Here is an 18727-nt window from a genome sequence, read left to right as displayed (position 1 = left end):
GGTGGGAGATCCAGGGCACTCTACTGGGAACAGGTAAGGCATTTTATGAGCTAGGATGTAGAGTCACCAAGACTAAAATAACTAGCACAATAAGCTAGACACGAAGTTACCTTGTACTCTCCAATCTTAGCATTAACTCATCTTCACCGGCTAAGTGCCCAGGAGTTCAACACTGGGGGATTCTGAGTGCCCGCATGAAGTCAACATGCTGCTCCACTGTCGGTGGCCGTGTGGCAGGAAGCTCCCCCGCCACGGCTCTTCCAGGTGCCCCTGCCGCCGGGCCTGCCTGCATCTCTCACGTCCTTGGAATTTAATGTTACAGGTCTGATCACTTTTCCTTAAAGAAAAATGTGTAAAACATAATGACATCATAAGGAAATCAGTGAACCCCTGTGAATGCATTCCAAAGCGAAAAAAAATGGCCCATGCAGCTGAAAACCCTGTCTTCCCCTCTCCAGTAGAACCCCCCCTTCTCCAGAGGCAGCCACCATCCTGAATGAGAAATGGGACACTCCACGTGTTTCCTGTAACTTTACGTGTGTATTTGAGAATACAAAGCATTATTTACTTTGCATATTTTGCATTTATATAAATGCTATTAAGACTGTAAGATATTGTCTGCAACTTGCAGTTTTTGCTCCATGTATTTATTATTGAAAGAGTTATCCTTGTTGATATGTGAAGCCCTATTTCATTAATTTTCACTGCTATGTAGTTTTTTAATTCAAAGGATACAAATTTATTGTAAAGAATTAAAATTGTTTAGGAAAAAGCAAAGAGCAAATATTGCTTAAAATCTCACCGCTCACAGATAATCAGTGTTCACGTGTGGGTGACATTATGTGACACGGTTCCCGTGGGAGACATAATTTCAGAGAGTTGGGATCATCCATATTGTTATGAACCTAATTTTGTCTCCCAACAATATGCCATTTAATTTCTGCATCACACTTAAACATTCTGCTATTGGTGACTGTTTTGCCTTTACAAAGCACAGTGTAAGAAAGGTCCTATATCCGCAAGCTTTCATACTTGGGCAGTGATTTCCACGAGTAAATTGCAAAGATGAGTTCGCTGAATCAGCTCATAAGCACGCTTTCCATTTGAGACTTCCACCCTGATCACCCTGCAAGGAGCGTGTACCCATATAACCATCCATGGTTCTGAATCATAAGGTCCATTTCTCCACTATTTTTTGCCTACACCCAATCATAAGGTCCAATCTTTGCCAATCTTTGGACTGCATTTTCTGTAAAATGGAAATAAATATAACCATCCATGGTTCTGAATCATAAGGTCCATCTCCCCACTATTTTTGCCTACGCCCAACATAGTCCTTTCCAATCTTTGCCAATCTTTGGACTGCATTTTCCGCACCTGTAAAATGTAAATAGCAGAACTTTCCTCACTAGGATTTCTGTATTAAATGAGGTTATGTAGAGCGGGATACTGCCTGCCTCATAACAGGTGCTCAAGTATATAGTTTTATCTTTTTATTTGCATCTCTTTGGTTATTGAGGAGTTCATACTTTTTCATGCACTTTCTGTCCATTTGTACTCCTTTGGTGAATTGCTTGCTCATACATAAGGACTAGAGAGTAACCTTGACTTGGTCCTCCCCGAATGGAATGGAGATGGCTCTAGATTGGGAATTGGCAAAGCTCTCCTGGTAAACATCTTGTTTCTTCAGGCCACACAATCCCTTCTAGCAGCTATTATTAAGCAGCTATAGACAATACAGAAATGAGTGGGTATGTGCTATGTTAAAACTACTGAAACACATAAGCTGGATTTGGCCTGTGGGCCGTAGTTTGCCAACCTCAAGTTAATGTCGCCGTTAAGCCTCAGATCATATTATAAAAATATTTTTTTCCTGTTACCAGGTCTATATTCTTGAAATAATCAGTAAATATTCAATTTTATCAGCTTCTTTCTCATTAGTCATTGAGATTGATTTTCCTCCACCAGTTGATTAAAATGGAATAGTAGTTATATATTTTCCTGATTTTTCTCCACCAGTTGATTAAAATGAAACGATATAGTTATATAATTCCTAATATGAAGAACCCCGATTCCTGGAGTACTAGCTGCAAGTCTGCACCGGCATTATCTGATCTGGAACTTTTGCACTAATGTTCCTGAGAGATATTGGCCTTGAAGTTTCTTCCTCTGAGCTTTGACAGACTAGTGTCACAAAAGAAGTAAACGTTCAGGTTTCTGCACGTTCCGAAATAGTTGTATATCAAAGGGTTTTCTATTTCTTGAAGGTGGAAATCATTCACTGATAAAATGGCTTGGGTTTAAAAGTTTATCATGGAGTAATTTTCTGAGAACTTTTTCAATTTAATGCGAAATGTTTAGGTTTTATTTAGGTTCTATTTAGGTTTCTGTGTCTTCTTCGGTCCATTTGTTTACCAGGATTATAGAAAACTATCTTTTTCATCTAAGTTTTCGAGTGTACACAAAAATGTACAAACCTTTTCATATCATGTTCCCTATGTTTATTTCTGTTTTCATCCCCAATGTTGCAAATCTGTATGTCATTTTTCTTAATGATGTTAGTTTGCAATTTATAGTTTTTTCTCAGAGTCATCTTTTACCATGTATTCTGCTTTTATCTTTATTACATCCTTCTTTCTGCTTTCATTAGGAAGAATTCCTTTTCCTAACTTCTCGTGGTCACTGAATTTATTTCCATTTCTTCTTGTTTTTGCTACCCTAGAACACCTATTTCTCTCTAATGCTTCAGACTGACATTCGATCTAATTCTTTCTCATCTTTTTATTTATTGTAAAATTATAGCAATTTTTAGACAAATGTAAAAGACAGTATTCCATCACTCTTATTAGCTATGCTCATTTCTGCATTTCCTTTTAAACCTTTGTCAAAATGCACACATAGAGTAATATAGCAAGAATTCTGCACCTTTCACTACATGTTATAGGTGTTTTCCATGTTTCTGCATAGTGTTCATAATTACAATTTGTAGTGACTTCCTGAAAAAAATTAGAAGCAGCCTCACTTTCTAGCATGGGGGGAAAAGGAAGTAATGGCATTCTGGCTTTCTAGAATAGTACACTCAGTCATTTAATCAAATATCATAAACCTATTTTGACTTCTCAGCAACGGCCTTTCCCACACTGGTTAATTTTATTAACTAGCATTATTGAAGGGAATTTTGATCTTACTAATTATTTCTCAATGGCAATTTCCGTAGGTATCAAATGCCACCCAGGCTCGGCTATTCTCTGAGATTGGGTCAAATTGTCAAAGACTAAATGTATTTGTATCACTTTTATATACTAAAATGAAACGTGTAGTATTTTTGTTACCTCCGTTATGAGCTCTTTGGTCGCCAATAAAGTTAGAATCTTGATTGAAAGATTTCTCACACTGATGACATTTATATGGTTTCTCCCCAGTGTGTGTTCTCTTAAGGATAAATAAAAACTAAATGTTTTCCCACATTCATTATGTATATGGTTTCTCACCAGTGTGGACTCTCATGTGAACTGTGGCTGAAAGCTCTTCCTCATTGATTACATTTGTGCAGTTTCTCTCCAGTGTGCATCCTTTCACGTTGTGTATATGATGAGCAGTCACTAAATGCTTTGCCGTATTTGCTGGAGTTGTAAGGATTTTCTCTGGTACATTTTCTCTTATGCATATTATCATTAGGCCTTCAGCTGAAGGATTTTCCGCATTCATCGCATGTGTAGGGTTTCTCTCCAGTATGAGTTCTCTGATGCAAAATGAGGCTGGAATTTGGCTAAATGATTTTCCACATTTATTAGATTCATAAGATTTCTCACCAGTGTGAATTCTCTGGTGCAAAATGAGGCGAAGGCTCTGCCAGAAAGACTCCCCACATTCATTACATTCATTACATTCATAGGCGTTCGCTCTACTGTGATGTCTCAGATGGTGAGCAAGAGATGAAAGCTTCTTAAAGGCTTTCTCACATCATTATAGTCAAGGGGCTTCTCCCTGCTATGAGTTCTCATGACCTGAGAGAGGTGCGAGCTATGGATAAAAATACCCCCACTTTCTTGACATCCGTAAAATCTCTCCCATATTAATGATCTCATGCATAGAAAGATATACGCTTCATTTGGTATCTTTATTGTGCTCACTCAGTTTATACAGTTTTTCCAAGGCTACTCCACATGGATTGCCTTCATAAGGTTTCTTTCCTACCGAGATTTTCTGGTGATTTTTCAAAACAAAATTATGCTTGTAAGCTTTGGAATTCTGAGTCAGTTTGGAGGAAATGTCCTTTGATAAGAAATCTCTATAAAGAAACAAGTCTGAATTGAAGCTGCGTTTTCCCACGACTTCGGCATTTTCCCATTTCCTATCCTGGGTTACTACTGGCCCTTGTTCGTATTCCACTGGCCCAACACAACCATTGTGCTGCTTCTCCTTTTCCGATTCATCCTCTGAGTCCCAATCATCTGCTCCAGGAATCATCGAACTCCAGGAATCACTCCTCGTGGATCTTGCCAGGTTCATGTTGCTGGCTAAGTCCTCACCAGAAATGGCCACTGTAGATGCTGACTCTTGGTTTTTAGGTCTGTTCTTCCATTCCAGAAGGGAATGAGAAACAGTTTACGTGCTTGGAAAAAACTCCTAGGGAGTGATGAGATAAAAGCAACAAGATGTGCGTGACATGAATAAACATTTTTAAAGATCGACTAAGGGAAGAGATGGGACTTTGAGAAGAAAATCAACAAAATGTACACACAGAGCAAAAGGAATCCACAAGAATGATCAACAAAGAGTGATCAGCAAAACAGATTGGGCACCATTAGGAGAAATATCACAGAATAAATAGGCATTCCCAAAGGTAAAATATTCAGGACAGCAACTCTTCTTTAATACTCAGATCCCTCTGAATTCTGATCCCTCTCCCTATTTAACGTCCATTCCACGTGCTAATCGACGTGCTAATCTTCCTAACAAACCACGTCGCAGTGCCGAGAATACCGCTCCACATCCAGCCCTCCCAAGCACCCAGAATCAGGGTCAAACTGCCGCCCCTAGCCTTGTCCTGCTTTCTTCTGGGTTCCTTCGGTTCTCACTGTATATGCCCATTTCCCCCATTAATACACAGTTTCTGTCTTCTCAAGGACCTTCCTTTGGTCCCCAAAGTCTTAAGTGTCAGCAACCCTTCCCCTTCTTCTCATTTACATCCCAACTTCCAGGCCGCTTCCTCTGAGAGACCCTCCCCGATCTCCCAGCCTATGAGTTTCTCCTTTCCACGTTAAGGGTTTATCCCTTTCCATCTCACTGTCTTGTTTTATTTGCCTCACTGCACTGTTTAGTGCTACTTAACGTCATCTGGTTCTTTTGGTTCTTTATTGTCTGCTCTTCGCTAGATACCACACGCTGGAGGGTTTAAGTCCCACAGGGTGTGGACCTCATCAGTCTTGTTCACACGGTATCTCCAGTGCCCAGCACAGCACCTGGAGCACTGGTGGTGCTTGGGTCATGTCTGTGACATGCACAGGATACTTGATCGTGCCCCCCAGCAGCCTCAGTCTCATCAGGTGGGGAGGCCTTAAGTTTCCGACCATCAGGGAGGTGGCTGCAGAAATGAATGTGAAACATGCTTTGTAATGTCAAGAAAAGCAAAGAAAGCACCCGAGCAATCTGCGGAGTGTTTCTGCTGGAGTCCCCAGCTGGACCCTAACTGCAAATGCCCTGGAGAAGGAAGCCTTACACCTAGTGAAGGAGAGTGCTCGGGTCCTGAGCGGAAGTCTCGGCAGTTACGCCGTGTTGGGAGGCACAAAGACTTTAGTACGCACTCCGGGTTTTCCACTGAGACTCTAAAAGCAACACCCGAGGAGGAAAGAAAAGGCCTAAGAATAAGGGCTACATCCAAGGAGTGAAGCAAAACTAAAGAAACTCTTCCATAATAAATCCAAGCCTCATCAGGATTAGGGTGATTTGCGGTAATTTAACTGCCGACCAGAACAAAACACACCCCTTGGTGGGAGATAACAATACATAGTCTCTACAATATATCATCTGCATTGTCCGGTATACAAAAAAAGTCTAGACACGTAAAGAATCAGGAAAATGACTCGTAATCAAGGGAAAAAATGTCAACAGAAACAGACATACCGAACATTAGAAGTAGCAGGAAAAGATTTTAAAATAACTATTATAAACATGATATAGACTTTAAAGGAAAAACTGAAAAAGAATCAAATGAAAATTCAAGAATTAAATAAAAATACAACATCTGAAGTAAACCACAAATGGGCTTAATAGTAGACTGGACACAGCAGAAGAAAGGATCTGTGAATTCAAAGACAGGTAAGTGGAAACTTTATGATGATACATATTATGAGAAAAAGTAAAACGACACCTGACAAATGAACTATCGTGTAGCTAGAGTTCTATGAGAGATGTAGGAGATAGAATACAGCAGAAGAAATATCTAAAGAGAGTATGGCAGAAAGCTCTCCTACAGCTGATTAAAGGCAACATCCTATAGCTCCAAGAAGCTCAGCAAACTTCAGGTAGAATCACTTCGAAGAAGACCTCACCTATGACATCATAATCAATCTGTTGAACACCAAACACAGTGTCCACAGCTCTGCATTCATGGATATGGAGGGCCATCTGTATACTGTCTACATCATTTTATTAAGGGACTTGAACATCCCCAGATTTCGGTATCCACGGGGCAGGGTGGTAGTTCTGGAACCAATCCTTTGTGGATACTTAGGGATGACTACAAAGCAAAAATCTCCAAGGTGATCACAGGAAAAGAATAGATTACACCCATGGAGCAACGAGAAGGAAAACAGCTAATTTTCCACAAGAAACAATGGAAGTGAGAAAACGAGACTAGTACCTTTAAAGTTGAAAGGAAAAACCTAAAATTCTACATCTAGGAAGAAAATCCTTCCAAAAGTAAGACTAAAGACATTTGGGCAAAAAGCAAAAGAAGTGGAGAGAATTTTTCGCCATCTGATGCACCACAAGTAATACTACAGCATGCCTTTTTCTTTCTTTTTACACAGAGTAATTTATTTCCAACACTCTGCAGTCATATGAAATAATAAAACATTAGAATCGAAAGGGTAATTAATATCCCGATGGTGAAACTGAATACCAGAGCAGGTACGAGAACCGAAGATTGTTTAACTAACTGGTGCAAAAGCCATGAGTTGCTGTTATGTCTTTTAACCTTTGACCCTCTACCTCTACTGCTGTATTTGGACTATATTCCTTATTATTGCTGGCTTCTATCAACTGTCTGCATAATCTGGATTTCAAAGAATTATATGTCTAACTAGAAGCTTCTCCCCAATGACTATCATCCTTCAAAACAGCACCAACCATAACAGCAGGAGTATAGGCAGGCACATATATTTCCTGGCAAATATTCTATCCCAAAAGTCCAAAATTTATAATATTAACTTTTAAGTTTTATTATCTTTCCAAAAATTCTTCCAGCTCACAAATCAACAACTATTAGTGTTAATTTTTTTTGTCTGTAGGCAATTTTTGTTGCAAATACTCTACAGTGACAGTAAGACAACCTCAAAGCTCTAGAATAAGGTAACGCTCAGAGTTAATATATAAAATCAACAAATGATGATTTGAGACTCACCATGTGTATAAACAGCATCAATTAATGTAAATGCCTTTCTCAAATGCAACCTCAAACCTAATGAAGTCTAACCCTGAGGAGAATTTATTTATATATGTGATGTTAAGTAAGCTAGAATCTAGTCAGTACAAGAAAGATCACAATATCAGAAATACCTTGGATACTGGTGTCTGTAAAGCATTGAAATTTGGCATGTCACATCTGTTAGACATAGGTGACCCGGAATACAGTTAAGTATTTACTGAGTTAAGTAATCTGACTAGAGAAGCCAGATATGGTGATAATGTAGATCTCATCCTAATAGATGTTGCCTGTGCAAAGGCAACAACCTGCAGAGAAAATCTTATGATTTTCACATCTGACATTATATTTGTTAGCATTTTATTGCATACTTCAATGTTATGATAAATATAGCTAGTAAAACCATTCTAAGTGACAGTCTCTGGAGAAAAGATATACATGAGAACTAAATTCTCTTCTTTAAAATGTTAACTTTTTTGTTGACCACATATTAAAAGACTTACCAAAAAAGAACATCAAAAAATGGTAAATGGTCACAGGCAGTGTGGGTCTATGGCCATGCTACCCTGAACAAGCCTGATCCCGTCTGAATTCAGAAGCTAAGTAGGGTCGGGCCTGGTTAGTACTTGGATGGGAGACCATCTAGGAAGACCAGGTGCTGTAGGTGTAAAAAAAATTTTTAAAATAATAAAATTAAACATAAAAATAAAAATTAAAAATTAAAAAATAAGAGATTGTAAGCTGACAAAGTCCTTGCAATCTGTGAGGTCAACCAATGGTTGCCTCCCCTAAGAAAAAAATAAATAATAATAATAATAACAATAAAGCAGCATATCCAGAGACCTAGCAATAGAACCATCAGAATAATCTCACGAAGTTATTCTCTGTATATCCTCTGTGCTCTCATAAGAACAGATCATGAACTGCCTTTCAGAGAGAACTGAAACACAGGTGGCAGCCTCATCCAGCCCAGAATGACAGAAGAGGTTCCAAAAAAAGCCAGAACTTTAAAATGTGACAGACTTCATTCGAAAGCTCCTCAGGCTACAGTGTGTTTTTCAGACTCCATGGAAATGATCAAAGGTAGAATCTGTGGAATTAAGAGCAACCGAAAGACTGAATAATTTTGGGAAAATATTGTACAAAATTCCTTTTAAGTTCCTTGTAGATCCTGTTGACTGTATAAAGCAAGAATAGCAACAATACATAATGGGGTTTATATAATATGTGCAAATAAAATATTTGACAAGAGGGCAAATGGCAATTCCATCGATAGAAGTTCTTATTATTGTTCATTAAGTGGCACAATACTAACTCCGGGCAGATTATGAAAAGTTAAAGATTTGTATTGTTAACCTCAGAGCAAATAAGACATAAGATTATAGAACATTACAAAGATATAAAGCTAAGAAGGAAAAAAGATGAAATGTAATAATAAATGATACCAAATTAATCCAAAAGAAAGAAGAATGGAAAAACAAAGGTACAAAGACCAAATGAGACAAATAGAGAATAACAAGGTGGTAGACATAAACTCAAACGTGTCAGCAATTACATACTAAATACATATTTACTAAACATATTTAAGAATAAGATTGCCGAAATAAATTACAAACAAAACCCAACTGAATGTTGTCTATGATAGACCCGCTTTAACATTTCAACAGATAAGTGGAAAGTAAAAATAAAGAAAAAGACATATAATGCAGTACAGTAGATACCAGGAAGCCCATTGACTATATTAAGATCAAGCAAAGTAAACTACGAGACAAGAGGTATTATCAGAAGGGGGAAAAAAGGACATTTCCCAGTGATAAAAGGGTAAGTTCAACAGGAAGACAAGAAAATTTGACACGTCATTAAGTCCAGAAACAGCTTCAAATTACATGAAGCAAAAATTGATTTAAAAAAAAAAAATAGCTAACAGAACAACCAGTCTAGAAAATCCATAAAAATAAAGGGTGTGCAACACAATTAAGCAACTAAATTGACATATACTGAACACTGTGCCCAAGAACAGAATACCCATTAACCAAAAAAAAACCAAAAAACAAAAAAAAACAAAACAAAAAAAACCCCATATGCTGTGTCACAAACACATTTCTCAATAAATTTAATAGGAAGGACAATTCATACAGAGAATGTTCTTTGACCACAGTGGAATTAACCCAGACACCAATAACAGAAATCTCATATTTGGAAATTGAACAATGTACTTCACAAATGAAAGAATTTCTATATTTTCATTACTGTTCAGTTCAAAACAAATATTTACAACACATTTTGTAGTTTCAGTGCTAAATACTACATGTGAAAATGTGCAGGATGCAGTTAAAGACTTAAGGGAAAAGGTGTAGCTATAAATGCAAACATTAGAAGAGATTAAAATGACTTAAGCTTTTACCTCGAGGAGCCAGAAGAAAGGAAAGCAAATTAAACCAAAACAAGGGAAGGAAATAATAAAGAGCAGAAACCAATGTAAAGGGATGGAAAAAATACGATTATCTTAACAGACACAGAGCATTTCATAAATTATAGCACCCATTCATGATACAAACAGCAATTCAGGAATAAAACTTCCTCAATCTGATAAACAGCATCGGATCATATTTAATGGTGAAATACTGAATGCTATCCCCTAATGTCAGGAGTGAGACAAGTATGTCAACTCTCTCAACACTTTTATTCAATACTGCACTAGATAATCTGTGGTGACAGATATCAGAACAATGGCTGCCACGTTGGGGGAGTCTAACTGGAAAGGAACATAAAGGAAATGTACTGGGTCACACAAATATGCAGTTGTAAAACTTTATTCTCCTGTTGTACCATTAAGAACAGCACAGCTCACTGTATGTTAATTACATCTCAATTTTTTTTTAACATAGTAGAGGTCTTAGCCAGTATAACAGCATTAAGAAAGAAAAGCATATGGGAGGGAGGTCAGGAATGGATGAAAAAGATGGAGGGATTAAAAAGTAAAAATTGGTAGTTACAAAATAGTTACAGGGGTCTACGGCCATGCCACCCTGAACGCGCCCTATCTTGTCTGATCTCGGAAGCTAAGCAGGCTCGGGCCTGGTTAGTACTTGGATGGGAGACCACCTAGAAAGACCAGGTGCTGTAGGCGTAAAAAAGAATAAAAATATTACAAAATAAGGGATTGTAAACTGACAAGGTCCTTGCAATCTGTGAAGTCAAGCAAGGGTTGCCTCACCCAAAAAAAAAAAAAAAAAAGTCATGGGGATATAAAGTACAGCATAGGGAATATAGTCAGTAATATTGTCATAACTATGAATGGTGTCAGTGAGTACTAGATTTATTGTGGCGATCACTTTGTAAGTTACATAAATGCCTAATCACTACATTGGATACCTGAAACTAATATAATACTGTATGTCACCTATAACCAAAAAATAAAAAATCATTAAAAAAAGAAAAGCATAAACACTAGAAAGGAAAAAATAAAGCTATCTTTATTTGCAGATGACATGATTGTGTAAGAAATCCAAGGAAACTGACAAACTAGAACAAGTAAGTGATTCTAGCAAGTTCATAGTATAGAAGGTCAATTTCAAAATAAATTACACACACTAGCAACATATATTTACAAAATGAAATTAAGGAACAATAGTATTTCCATTAGCATATAAAATATCAAATGCCTAGGAGTTAATTAAAAATGTGCAAGTCGTACACTTAAAAAGTGCAAAATATTGCTGAGAAGAATCAAAACACCTAAATAAATATGACATGATCACAAAATTTGATGGTTCAGCATGTTAGGATGTAAATTCTTCCCAAACTGACCTACAGATTTAAGGCAAAACTAAAAACAACTCAAGTAGGAATCTTGTGGAATTAAAAAGCTTGATAATTTCCAACTGACAATCTAATTCTGAAATTTATATTAAAGTAGCAAAAACGTGGAATAGCCAAGACAATTACAAACAATAAAATTAGAGGTTGACTTTCACTACTCTACTTCAAGATTTACTGTGAAAGTACAATTAAGACATATCATATTGGCAAAGGGCTAGAAAAATGGATCAATTAAAGAGAAGAAAACAGAGAAACAGATCCACATGCATACATTCAACTGATTTTTAACAAAGGCTTCAGAATAATACAGTGGAGGAGAGGAAAGTCCTGCATTCAATAGTGCTGGAGCGACTGGATAACCATAAGAAAAAATAAATGATTACTACATCACACTTAGATAAAAATTAATTCAAAGTGAATCATAAGTCTTCATGTAAACACAAAAACGATGAAAGTACCAGAAAAAAAAAACTGAATACTTTTGTAATGTTGGTACAGTCACAGATATCTTAGGACATTAAAAAAAAAGAAAGAAAAGAAAAAAATAATAAAAACCAGATGTTGTTAATCTATGAGCCACCTATTCTACTCCTAGATATTTACCCAAAAGTAACAAAAACAGACCCACAAAAAGCATTGTAAAAGAATGTTCGTAGCAGCATTATTCATAATAGCCCCAAACTAGAAACAACTCAAATGTTCATCAACAAGAGAATGGATAAACTGTGGTCCATTCAAAAAATGGAATACTACTAAGCAGTAAAAAGGAACAAACCAATAATGCATACAATATCACGGATGAATCTCAAAAATCTTGAAATAAGCTTTATACGAAAAAAATAATGTACGATTCTTTTTATATTTCGTTCTAGAAGAGACAAAAGTAATCTATGGTGGAAAAAAAATCTGAACGGTAATTACCTTCGTTAAATGTAAGGAGGTAACAAAGGAACTTTGGGAGGAATGAAAATGTTCGCAAGCTCAATCTGGATGATGTTTACATAGATGAATACATTTTTTGTCAAAAATTTTCAACTATACATGTAAAATTTGTGCATTTAAAAAAGTATTGTTGGAAAAAAGTGACAACATGGATGGATCTTGAGATTACCATGCTAAATCAGACAGAAAAAGTTGAGAACCATATGACTAATGGTAGATAGGAAGGAACGCATAAAGACTGACTTCTGGAAAATGATCCCAGATGGAATTATGGAAATGCAAAAGGTCATGGAAATTAAAAGGAATGGTAGATAGGAAGGAACGCATAAAGACTGACTTCTGGAAAATGATCCCAGATGGAATTATGGAAATGCAAAAGGTCATGGAAATTAAAAGGAATGGTAGATAGGAAGGAACGCATAAAGACTGACTTCTGGAAAATGATCCCAGATGGAATTATGGAAATGCAAAAGGTCATGGAAATTAAAAGGAATGGTAGATAGGAAGGAACGCATAAAGACTGACTTCTGGAAAATGATCCCAGATGGAATTATGGAAATGCAAAAGGTCATGGAAATTAAAAGGAATGGTAGATAGGAAGGAACGCATAAAGACTGACTTCTGGAAAATGATCCCAGATGGAATTATGGAAATGCAAAAGGTCATGGAAATTAAAAGGAATGGTAGATAGGAAGGAACGCATAAAGACTGACTTCTGGAAAATGATCCCAGATGGAATTATGGAAATGCAAAAGGTCATGGAAATTAAAAGGAATGGTAGATAGGAAGGAACGCATAAAGACTGAAGGAGATGGGAGCTCCTTCCCATCTCACCTGGGCTACAATCTTGGGAGAGCCCTCTGTCCACCCTCCAAATTCTAGCTGGGCAACTATTTTGGCCTTGGAGATCCAAGGCCCTGTTCACATGAGAGACCAGGCTGTGAGAGTGGGGAAGAGGAGAAACCTTCCATCCTAGGGTTCCGTGACCCCTACGCTCCCAGCCAGGTCAAACCCGGGCAGATGGACCTCAACACAGGGCACAGCTTCACCCACCGTGACCAGGTGCCAGGTCTCCAGCATCACCCTCTTGTACAGGGCCCTTTGGGTGGGGCCCAGCTGCCCCTACTAATCCTAGGAGAAGTCCACGACATCATGGAAGATCACCTGCTCCTGAAATGTCACCCGCACATTTGCTGGCTCAGGTTTTTCCTGCAAAGCTCCCAGAACAGGGAGAGGGGGACGTGAGAATGTGAGGATGGGCCCGGGTGCACAGAGAGATGTCCTGAAAGGGTCTGGCTGCTGAGAGAGACACTGGAGCCTTCCTGGGGGCCCCAGCGGTCGGCCATTTCAGAGGGGAGCCCAGGGACTCTTAAATGTTTACCGCCCGAGAATCTCTCCCATGTCTTAATAGACTCGTGACCTTCCACAAGATGAAAATGTAGTCCTTTTCATACTATTAAGTATAGAAGGATGATAATATTACTATCTGCTGATAACGTTAACATTTGCAAAGGTTCTGCAGGCCGGTGCTGTGCTAAGCAAGCATTCTACCTACTGGAAGCTCACTCAATCCTCACAGCAGTTTTAAAAAGCAGTTCCTACTTTCTGGGGTCTGTTGAGGAGCCCGAGTTCGGAATAAGTGTACAGGGTTTGGGGACACGGTTACGCTGGCTTCATAAAGTCATTGAGAGATGTTTCCTCTTTGAGACAAATTATTCCAAATGATTGAAAGACCGGATGGTTCTTCAGATGTGCGTCAGCTGAAGACGCCAGAGGCTGGAGAGTTGGGGACTGGATCTTGAGTGGTTACGGGGCTTTGTCGGTAAACTGAAGGGCTGCAGGACTCATCGGGTTTTCTATCTCGTTTCCCTACTTGGCCAGAATGCTGCGCTGAGAGGACCTTAAGAGGAAAGAGGGGCGAAAACGCGGGACAAAAGTCACAGGCTGGAGGGTCACTCCGATCCAGCCGTGAGAAAGACACGCGAACTCCGCAGCGACCCTCCCGTCAGGAGCGAGGAGACGCTGCCACTCACCGGGGGTCGGGCTACTAGGAGCCGCGAGGCCAACGTCCCGTCCGACTCAGGGGTCCCCACTGAGTCAGAGGCGGGGGATATGGGGCGGGGGGCGTGTGCGGAGGTCCGCGGTCAGCCTGGCCGCAGCATCCACCGCGTGGGGACTCTCTCCCTGAGACCCTGACATCCGTCCGCTCTCGACTTCGCGGCGGGAGGGGTACAGGCAGAGACGCGGACGACCCCGGGAGACATATCTGGGGCAGGGGACTTGACCCAATGGAGGACGAGAGAACGTTTGGAAAGTACCGGACCACGACAAGACCGAGCAGTCGGGAGAGAAGCGGACCTGACCAATGGGAGTGCGCAGCTGAGAGCGCGGCAGAGTCCGAACGAAGCCGCGATTGGGATTCTGGGAGTTGTAGTCATGCGGCCCGAGCCTCAGATCGTCCACCAGGCACAAGAATTAAGGAAAACCAGACTACATTTCCCAGAAGCCGGAGCGGTGATGGTTATCCTCCCGTTGTTCTCTACAGGCCCTGTGCGGCAACGGGCATTCCGGGACGTGTAGTCCAAACTCCCCCGCCACACGTAGGCCGCCCCGAGAGACCGTTTTCTCAGTATGATGACCAGAGCCTACCGTTGGGCGAACGCCGGGACCTCAAAAAGGGCGCCGACTGTGGCTGCGCAGAGTCGGGGAAAACTGAGGATGAGAATTCTGGGACTTAGGGGATAACGGTTACACCAGCCTTGTCCACCAGGTGGCGAGGTGGAACACCTAGAACCTAGAACCTCATACTTACTCCTAGTTACTGGTGCCACGCTCGACAAACGGCTGCAGTGGGCGGCTCCAGAAATGAGGCGTCCCTGGCCAGGCCTAGGCGGCACTGACACCTTATTCCCAAAACTTCTCGATAAGCTACCGTCTGGGAAGCATTGCTTGCAGAATTCCGGTTATATTAGAGAATCATGGTTGAGCCAACCATGTCCACCAGGCGGCGCACGAGGACACCTTGAGCCTCGAACTACTTCTCCCAGAAGGCACCGCGGTAAAGGAGACCCTCAGGACGTACAGACGCAGTGGGCGGCTCCAGATACTTAGCTAGAAACCGTGCCTTCCGGGAGTTGTAGTCCGTTGTCACGGGCCTTTCTGCATTCTCAAAGAGCTAGGGACTACAGTACCCAGAAAGCCATGCGGCAGTGCAGTGGACCTCTACGGGTTTAGCCTCTTCAGCGGCACATTAGAAGCAGCCCCACCTTCACAAATACACTTTTTCGAATAAAAATAAATGTCACGATGTGCTTTTCATATTTGACAAAGGCACATATTTCAATGTTATGTCCATGTCTGGCTGTTTTTATCGAATGGTTAATGGAGTGTTTCCCGGCTGACGCAGTCTCGTCCTTTTTTCTGACTCTGAAAATGAAATCCAGGGAGTAATCAAACGTTGCCTTCAGCCCTCTGCCTCCCCTGTTCTTGGTTTTGTCTGTTTCTCGGCTAGGTGGGGGTGACGTCGGCAGGCGCCCCATGTTGGGGGGTGGAAAGCGAATATTTATTACGGGTACGTAAGTATGGATGCGGGGACAAGAACTAACGACAAAAATTAACCGGCGATGCTGTCCCGGGAGCTGCGCAAGAAAACCCCGCGGGAACGTCAGGGAGCAACAGGGGGGGCCCACGCGCGCCCGCGTAAACCCGGCGGTGGGGGGAACGAGGATGGACGTCGCCACGTTTTGAGGTTTCACGAAGGCGTGCGACGTGGGAGGCTTCCGGTGTGGCCGGGGAAGTCTGCGAGACCGAACCCCGATCCCAGCCCGGCAGCCTCGGTCCCAGTCGGGTGCGGGAGGAAAGCGGTTAACTACCGGAAGGTCGCGCTCCGCCCTCTGGGAGATGTAGTCAGACGCGGCCGGGCCGATGGCTGCCGTGGCATTTGTGCCGCGGTCTGACGATCAATGGGGAAGGGTCGGCGGGGGTGAGACTCGACTCCGCGGGATTCCGTTCCCTCCTGCTGCGGATCGACAGTGCCGTGTGGTGCGGTGTGGCAACCCCCCCGGAATAACCGTCAGTGAGCGCGCCGCCCTCTGGGAAATGTAGTTCGGCGACTGTGGGCGCAGGCGCATTCCCAGGCAGTGGCGGCGCCGCCTTTGTCCGATCGTCCGGTGGGTAAGTGATATCTGGGGTGTCTGGGGCGAGGGAGGCCAACCCAGGCGGTATCCGGGGTCTTCCCTGGGGTCTCGGCCGTGGTACCAAGCTGCACGTGTCTGTGCGGAGTCTCTTTTGCTGTTTAGGCTCGGGGAGAGTCGCTTCTGGAAACTGGGTGCCAGCGGAGTGGGCGGGACCCGGTTCTCGGAGTCCAAGGTTTCGAGAGGAGAGGTTGAGGCAGCTGTGCGACCCTCGCTTTGGCAGAGGGGTCACAGTCTCCTTTTTGGGTATGGTCACAGTCGGAGAGGCAGTCGACCGGGCCCTTCAGAGACTGGAGCCAGCCTAACCTGCATACCTCTCCTGCTTTAGTGGGACGTTGGGGTCCAAGTTTGGTGATCACCAAGGTCTCATCTGGAACCTCACCTTCCTGAGAGGCACAAAATATTAATCTCAGTCGCCTGGGACGGAGAAATCAGACTCGTTATATTGAACGCTTATTGATCTCTGACTGCATGCCTGGCACCGTCCAGGCTCCTTTACTAATTAGTATCACAGAGATTTAGATGCTCTGGGTGCCAGGCCCTGTCTTAGGTCCAGGAGCCTCTGCATAGACCCCCAACATGGTCTCCGTCCCCTGAAACCTACAGGGGAGATGATTTTTAAAAACCCATGAACACATCACTGAAGGCGGTCACTCCCATCCTGGACACTGCAGTGAAGACGAGGCACAACAGGGCGGGGCAGAACTGAGCGCACAGTCACTCAGAGTCACGAAGGGAAGGTACAGAGACGAGGGAAAGGTATCCTACCTTGTGCCTGAGTTTCTTTGGGGGAAAATACCCCGTGAGGAGCTTACAAGGCACCAGGAACAGGTAGCGGTACCTGTGTCTTAGACTGTGACGCTCACTGAAACTCGAGGCTTCCCTGCCGGCAGCAGTCACCGTCAAGTGTATACCGCTGCTGCGCTCCGCTGTCAGTCCTTTTCACACTTAAATTCTGGTCATACCCATGTTGGGTCACACCCTCCTTTTATGGGGAGGGGGTAACTGAGGCACACCACGCAGTTCCCAGGGACCCCAGACCTGTCTGGCTTTCTGTGATAGTCACGAATCGTCATCACCCTGGAATTCAGCTGCACTCAGCGGTGTGCCTCTTCCCACCCTAGTCCTGTTTTCCTGTCTTTGGAATGAGGGGGGAACAGTTTGAGGTCATTCATCGGTAGTGCCTGGAATATCCCTTTGCACACAGCAGGCGCTCAGAAAACGCAAGCCGAGGTCTGCCGCTGTCAGGTCTGGCCTGGGTGCTGGGGTCCGCTTCTGGCATCCGGGCTCTTCTACCCGCAATCAGGGGACCTGCCGCCTGGGGTCTGTAGTCGGCACAGGGCCCGCTCAGTCTCTCGCATCCCCTTTCGCCCAGCACTGCTGCACAAGAGCCAGCTGTTCTGCAAGAGGCCAGAGGAGGGGATGACGGCTGGGCTCCTTGAGGCTGGGACCCCGGTGAGTATGCTGCCACCTGCTCGTCGGGCCAACCATACCTGAGAGAATCCTGCCACCCAGCGTGGCTTTGTCATCATTCACCAACCCCTCTTCAGCTGGCTGAGGCAGTCATGTGTGATGTTTCAGGAACAAGTGACCTTTGAGGACGTGGTCGTGGACTTCACCCAGGAGGAGTGGGGGCAGCTGGAGCCCGCCCAGAGGTCGCTATACCGGGATGTGATGCTAGACACCTTCGGGCTTCTGATCTCTGTAGGTGAGGAAACAACCAAGCCCCCAGAATGGATTCTAATTTTCTTGAGTTAAAAGTTGGAGTGTGTCCAGCCGTTAGAGCAAATACCTTAGATGTGACTTGGGCCTCAGGGACCAGACTGCTTTGGTTTAGCAAATGTCGCTTAGGATGTTTTCCATGTTTTCCAGTTAAAATTCCCACTTGAAAAAGCCAGAAGCAGGACATCATGGGGTTAGAGGGACATATGAAGTCCCATAACTGCAGAGTCCTACGCTAGACCTGGGTCTTGCTGCGTAGCCGTCAGGAGCCCCCACCCTCCTCACCTCCCTCTGTACCTCTTTCTGCCACCAATCACAGATGGGACCCTATAAAGGTGACAAGCGAGCTGCCAGGGTCCAGGACCAACAGAAAAGACAGGGTCTCCTTTCGGCCCCCCGG

The 18727-nt window shown here is 42.7% G+C and overlaps 2 pseudogenes; both read left to right on the top strand.

Annotated features, from left to right (window-relative positions):
* Positions 1 to 8196: 8196 nt before the first annotated feature.
* Positions 8197 to 8315, top strand: LOC112479608 (annotated as a pseudogene).
* Positions 8316 to 10659: 2344 nt separating this feature from the next.
* LOC112479609 lies at positions 10660 to 10778 on the top strand (annotated as a pseudogene).
* Positions 10779 to 18727: the final 7949 nt, after the last annotated feature.

Source organism: Pteropus alecto, unplaced genomic scaffold (assembly GCF_000325575.1).
Source record: "Pteropus alecto unplaced genomic scaffold, ASM32557v1 scaffold380, whole genome shotgun sequence".
Lineage (NCBI taxonomy): Eukaryota > Metazoa > Chordata > Mammalia > Chiroptera > Pteropodidae > Pteropus > Pteropus alecto.
This window is presented reverse-complemented; position numbering and strand designations above follow the sequence as displayed.